Genomic DNA, 6,665 nt, shown 5'->3' with positions numbered 1-6,665 from the left:
TTAGGTCTGAAGCTGGATTTGTAAAGCGAGTGTTGAGTTGCTGTGTAAGAGCCCTAATTGCCCAGGACGGTTAAATTAATTACCCAGAGAAGTTAAGAGTGCGCGGGTCTCTTTGATCTATCCAGGTCCCAAAACTTGTTTTTAAAGAACTGTTTTGAATTCATTGTAATTATACAAGTAACGCATTCATGTGGGGACTTAAAAATGGAAACAGCACAGAAATATTGAGCATGAAAAGCAGATCTGCTTCCTAATCCTTTTCTGTTCATTTACATGTCTTCCTTTATTCTGCAAACATTTATTGAAAACTTACTATGTGTTTCAGGCATGAAGAGCTGAAAATGTAGTGGTTAAAAAGTGTGTGTGTGTGTGTGTGTGTGTGTGTGTGTGTGTGTGTATCTCCAGAGAAATCTGTAGGTTTTGTATATACGTGGTTTTAAATTTTTTGCTTGTTTTACGTAAATGAAATCACTAGTGTGTATTCTCCAAACTTCCCCCTTCCCCCATAGAACTGTATTTTGGAGACTGTTTCAGGTCGGTACATAAGCGTCTATCTTGTTGTTCAGCTTATCTTCTATACAGTACGGATGCATACCATAGTATGTTTTATCTTTTCCCAGTGGGTGGATATTCTGGGTATTTCTAATTTTTTTTCCCCCTTCACAAGCCATACTGTAGTGGACATCCTTGTACCTGATTTTTAATGCTGACACTTGAGTATTTCTTTAGGATGGACACAGGGGCATGAATTGCTGGTCTACAGATTTCTCAAGTGAACTCAACAACATTTTTGTGTACCCTTTTGTAGTGAAATTAGTCTTAAGCTCTGGTGGTATAGAAATGAAAGGTAAGAGTGGATTAATGGATGGGTAGAGAGAGGCTGGTCAATAGATGCTTCTAAGTGCAGTGACTCTGCATTTAATGGAGGTACAAAAAAACACATGTGGGGGAGGGGTGGCTCAGACAGGGGGGACATTTGTAACCCCCTGCGGTGCCCCCACCTCCCTACCCATCAGAACAATCCTTATCATTCCAGATCCAGCTCAAGATGCTTCCTCCTTGAAACTTTGGTAACTGCTTCTCCCTGTGTTGACCTCACCCTCTTCTGGATTCTTTAGATAATTGTATTAGCTGATGTTATTGAGCTTATTACTTGCTAGGCACTGTATTAAGCACTTTATATTCTTCTATGTGCACTGTCTTATTTAATCCTCACAAAATCTTTTGATGTAGGTATTATTCCTTGTTATTGCCATTTATTTAATAGTTTGTTTTTTTTTTCTGAGAGAGAGAGGGTGCAAGTGAGCAAGGGGGAGCAAGAGAGAATCCCACGCAGGCTCCACACTGTCAGCGCTTTACCCGGAGCGGGGCTTGAGCTCACCTGATACGAGACTTGAACTCATGAATGCTAAGATCATGACCTGAACTAAAGTCAGATGCTTAACCGACTGAACCACCCAGATGCCCCTAACCATTTTTTTCTTTTTAGTATTTAGTCTGTGCCAGCCATTCTAGGCACTGGGGATCCAGCTAAGACTGCCCTCAAGGAATTTATGTCCTAGTGGGAGAGGCAAAAGTAAAAAAGTGTAAACAAATAGTGTGATTTCTGATACTTATAAGTGATGTAAATAAATCCCAGTATGGGCATTAGGAATGACATGGGATGGGAGGTACTATTTAAGGCAGGTCATCAGGGAATTATCTCTGAGGAGGTTGGATGAGTAGAGACCTGAATGGTTCAGATTTGGGGGAAGTGTTCTAGGTTGAGGAACCAGAAGGTGTCAATGTCCTAAGTCAGGACTGACCTCCATGGGAGGAACAGTAAAAGAAAGCTAGAGTGGTTGGAACAGAGAGAAAGAGAGGAAGTAGTATAATATGAGGTCAGAGTTCATCCTCTTTACAGGCAGGGGAACTGAGGCAGAGAGAGGTGAAGCAACTTGTTCAAGGTCCTACACCTAGTAAGAGGGAGATCTGGAATTAAGTCCTAGCCAGCCTGCTTTGACTTTCTTGGGTATATATTTTCTTTCAGACTTCCTGACACCTAGTCATACCATCTGGTATGATTATTTAAACATACCTGAATATAACTTTTTTCCTTTTTCTCTTTCAACTCTGTGCTTCTTGAAAGTAGGGACCAGGTTTGTATCTCTTAAAAAATATTCACCAGATGTACCTGGGTGGCTCAGTTGGTTGAGCATATAATTCTGATTTCAGCTCAGGTCATGGTCCCAGGGTCATGGGATGGAGCCCTGTGTGGGGCTCCTCGCTCAGCATGAAGCCTGCTCAAGATTCTCTCTCTCTCCTTCTGCTCTTCTACTTTACTTTGTGTTCTTTTCTCTCAAGAGAAAAAAAAAAATTCTCCATAGCTATCATAATAGGTGCACCACAGTTGTTCTTGAGTGAGTGAGTTATAGCAAGATTTTTCCCTGCCCCCATCCCCGACACCTTGTGTTCTCTCCAGAGGCCTGTCTAGGGCAGCAGTAACCCTGAAAGGAGGGTGGTTCACGAGCTGGCTCATTCAGCCTTCACTCAACAAACATGAGGCGTCTTCTGTTTCTCTGATGCTGGGCCAAAGCAGGATCGAAGTGCAGCCATGCCACAAAGTGGGTAGAGGTCAGCCCCTGTACCCTTGGAGCTGACAGGCATAGGTGCCAGAGCAGAAGCGTCTCTGTCCAGCATAGCACTCACAGGCAGGAGTGGTTGGCCCTTCTGGGGAGGAATGGATGCAAAAAGAACTTCACAAAGAGGTGTTGTGTGAATGAAGTTTTGAAGGAGAAACGTGTCAGCTGGGCATACAGAAGAATGGAAAGAAGGACATCTCAGATAGAGACTAGCATGTGCAAAGGTCCAGGGGCCAGGAATGGAATGATGGATTTTCCCTGAGTGGCTTGACAGGCTGGAAAGTGGCGGTGGCAGGCTCTGTTTTATAGGCCTTCGGACTTGATCCCACAGACTGGGGGTTTGCACAGGGGGAGATGGTGTGTGGTGCTCCTGGGAAGAAAAGGGTTAATGAACTGGGAGGGAACACAGCTGCTGAAGACTGGCTTAGAGGCCTTTGCTGGGGTCATCCCACCCAGACCCAAGGTGGCTGAAGCCCTACAGAACTGTGGGCCCCGTTCCCCGGGTAGGTGTCGTGTCAGGAGGCAGTGGAAGTCTTTTGCACCCCTCAGTGTCCAGAGCGTCTGAGGCAATGGTAGTCCTTCCAGGAACAACATGGAGCGTAGTTGGTACACGAGTTTACTGGGAATAAACCGCAGTGGGGGAGGGCTGCCTGGGTGGCTCAGTCAGTTGAGCATCCAACTCTTGATTTCAGCTCAGGTTGTGATCCCAAGGTCGTGAGGCTGAGCCCCACTTCACAGCGCGGAGCCTGCCTAAAAGTCTCTCTCTCTAAATAAATAAGTAAACATTAAAAAAGAAAAGCTGGCGGGGGGGGGGGGGAAGAGAATTGGGTTTTAAGTGCTTCTTTATGTTGCCGTCTGCTGATGCCGTAGCATAGGTAGCAGGGAAGTGTCGTGTTCAGGCATGCGCGCTATTATTGCATCAGTAGGAGTAGAAATCCTTCCCCAGTGGAATTCTCGAATGTCTGACTTTTTTTTAACTAAAGTTAAAGGGAAAAAATCTAAGCAGATCAAAGGTCAATGAGATAAAGTAGAGGGCAAAGCAGAGAGTGGCTTTTATTGTGATGTAACCAACACAGCAAATAAGACTGAAAAGCACCAGTGGTTTGAAATCTCTGGGTTCAGAATGCAGCAGTTCTGCCGAAGCTGCTATTCCCACAGAAGCTAAACGTTGACTATTATGAAAGCAATTTAATTCTGTAACTGCAATTTGGAAAACAAAGAGCAAAAGGGGAGAATTTACTTTTATTCTTCTTCGTCTCAGGATTGCTGTTAGCATATTTCTGAACTTCCTTCATTGCTTGCTTACGCTGCATCGAGCTCTTGAGTTTTAGAAATAAATACAATCTGGAATCTGAAAGATACAACACGAACGTCTTAGGCCTATTTCAGTCCAGTCGGCTCAGTCAGTGACTGCGTGTGCGTGTGTGTTTTCTTTGTCTAAACTCAGTGGTGTTTTTGTTTTTTGTTTGTTTTTTTTTTTTAAACAGGCTTTAAAAGATGCCCATTATGGAGGCTGTTGTTATTATCATTAAATTGTATGTGGCCTCTCTGTATCCTGGAGGACCACTTGGTGGAGTCTGAAGTTTCCTCCCAACCTTCCTCCCAGAGTCCTCCTTCGCCTGTCCCAGGGCCCTGCCGCCACACCCCAGGGACAGAACTGCTGGGAAATTCAGGCAACCTGCCCTTGATGCTGCTAGTGTTTCTTGTTTCTCATCCCATCTGTGCCTGCTTTTCACTTGTTCTGTCAACTTGCAGCTCGGTCAAGTCTTCCCTGCTCGCTCATCCTTGCCTTCCTTATTTTCAACAGATGACCTCCGTGCTTACTTCAAGAAAACTGGGTAGCGTTGTATACGGTTTTCTCCAACTTCCTGCCTCCCTCAGTGCATCTTTTTCCAGAATTTTACTTAGATCTGCAACCTATTTTCACTTCCTCATCTAGTCTCAGGACAGGATTGCTTTCTTTTCATGGGCCTCAGTGCCTGAGACCCATACCCCTTTTTCTCTACCAGTTTTGGAGCTCTTACTGCTCATGTCTTTTCTCTCCCCCAGTCTTTCCCTCTTTCTACAGACTTCTCCCTTTAGTTTACAAACTCATGCCATTTGCCTTCATTGTAAAATCTCTCCCATTACCTTGTGTCTCCCATTAGCTCTTTTACTATTTCTCCCCTCTCCTTCCTCAGTCTTCCAGAAAGAATCATTCAATTTGCAGGTTTCCACTCTCCTTATGCTTTAAGATTTTTCCTTTATTATTCTTATTTTAATGGTCTCTCTACATTAAGAAAAACAAAACAGCGTAGGGGTGCTTGGGTGGCTCAGTGAAGCATAAAGATCCCACTCTTGATTTGGCTCAGGTCATGATCTTAGGTAGTGCGATCAAGCCCCACATTGGGCTCTGCGATGACAGCAACAGTGTGCCTGTGTGCTCGTGTGTGCGTGCTGCCTCTCTCAAAATAAATAGATGTTAACTTTTTTTTAGTGTTTATTTATTTTTGAGAGAGAGACAGAGCATGACCAGTGGAGGGGCAGAGAGAGAGACACACACAGAATCAGAAACAGGCTCTGGGCTCTGAGCTGTCAGCACAGAGCCCGACACGGGGCTCAAACCCACAAACCACGAGATCACGACCTGAGCTGAAGTCGGCCGCTTAACCGACTGAGCCACCCAGGTGCTCCCAGGAGTTAAAAAATTAAAAAGCAGCTTCATTAAGATAAGAGTCACAGATACATGCAGTCAACACAACCATCAGTTTTAGAATATTTTTTTATTACCTCAGAAACAAGGCCTACACCCTTCATCTATCACTCCCCACCTCCACACCATACCCTTGCCTAAGCAACCCTAATCTACTTTCTATATCTTTAGATTTCCCTATTGTGCAGATTTCACATAAATGGAATCTTTGTCTTATTTCTGATCCTAGAGGAAAAGCTTCCAGTCTTTCATCATGCAGTACGATGTTAGCTTTTGGTTTTTTAGAGATGCCCGTTATCAGGTGGAGGAAGTTCCCTCCAATTCCTAGTTTGTTGAGTGTTTTTATCATGAAAGGATTTTGGATTCTGTCAAATGCTTTCACTGTGTCTGTTGAGATGACAGTGTGACTTTTGTTTTTTATTATGTCCATGTGGTGCATTCCATTAATTGATTTTGGATGTTAAACCAGACTTGCATTCCTGGACAGATCCCACTTGGTCACAGCATGTTATGTTTTTTATATGTTGTTGGATATGGTTTCCTACGATATTGTTGGGGAATCTTTGTGTCCATATTCACATGAGATATTGATTTGTAGTTTTCTTGTGAGGTCTTTGTCTAGTTTTGGTATCCAGGTAATGCTGGCTTTATACATAGAATGAGCTGAGATGCGTTCCCTTGTCTTTTGTTTTTTTTGAAGACTATTAAAATTTTCTATTAATTCTCCTTCATTTATCTTTGATAGCATTCAGTGTTAAAGCTGTCTGAGCTCGGGCTTTTTTTCTTGGAAAGCTTTCTGATTATTAATTCAGCATCTTACTCATTAACAGTTGACTCAGATTGTTTGTTTCTTCTTAAGTCAGTTTTGGTAGGTTTTCTTTTTAGAATTGGCCTATTTCATCCAATTATCTAATTTGTTGGCATACAGTTGTTTCTAATTGTATCTAATATAATCCTTATTTCTTTAAGATCAATGATAGTTAACTCCTCTTTCATTTCTCATTCTGATACTTTGAGTCTTTGTTTCCTTGGCCATTCTAGCTAAAGGTTTGCCAATTCTATCGATCTTTTCAAAGAATTAGTTTTGGTTTCAACAGTTTTCTGTATTTTTCTATTCTCTATTTTATTAATTTTTTCTCTAATCTTTATTGTTTTCTGTTTTGTGGGTTGAATTGTGCCTCCAAAAGATCGGTTGAAGTCCTAAGCCCTGTGAATGTCATCTTATGTGGAAATAGGGTCTTTGCAGGTATAATTAGTTACATTCAGATAAAGTTGTACAGGATTCTGCATCCCTTAAATCCAATTACTGCTCTTCTTATAAAAATACCGTGTGAAGACAGAAGAGAAAGCTC

The sequence above is a fragment of the Suricata suricatta genome, chromosome 4 (genome assembly GCF_006229205.1).
Source record: "Suricata suricatta isolate VVHF042 chromosome 4, meerkat_22Aug2017_6uvM2_HiC, whole genome shotgun sequence".
NCBI classification, from domain to species: domain Eukaryota; kingdom Metazoa; phylum Chordata; class Mammalia; order Carnivora; family Herpestidae; genus Suricata; species Suricata suricatta.
This window is presented reverse-complemented; position numbering follows the sequence as displayed.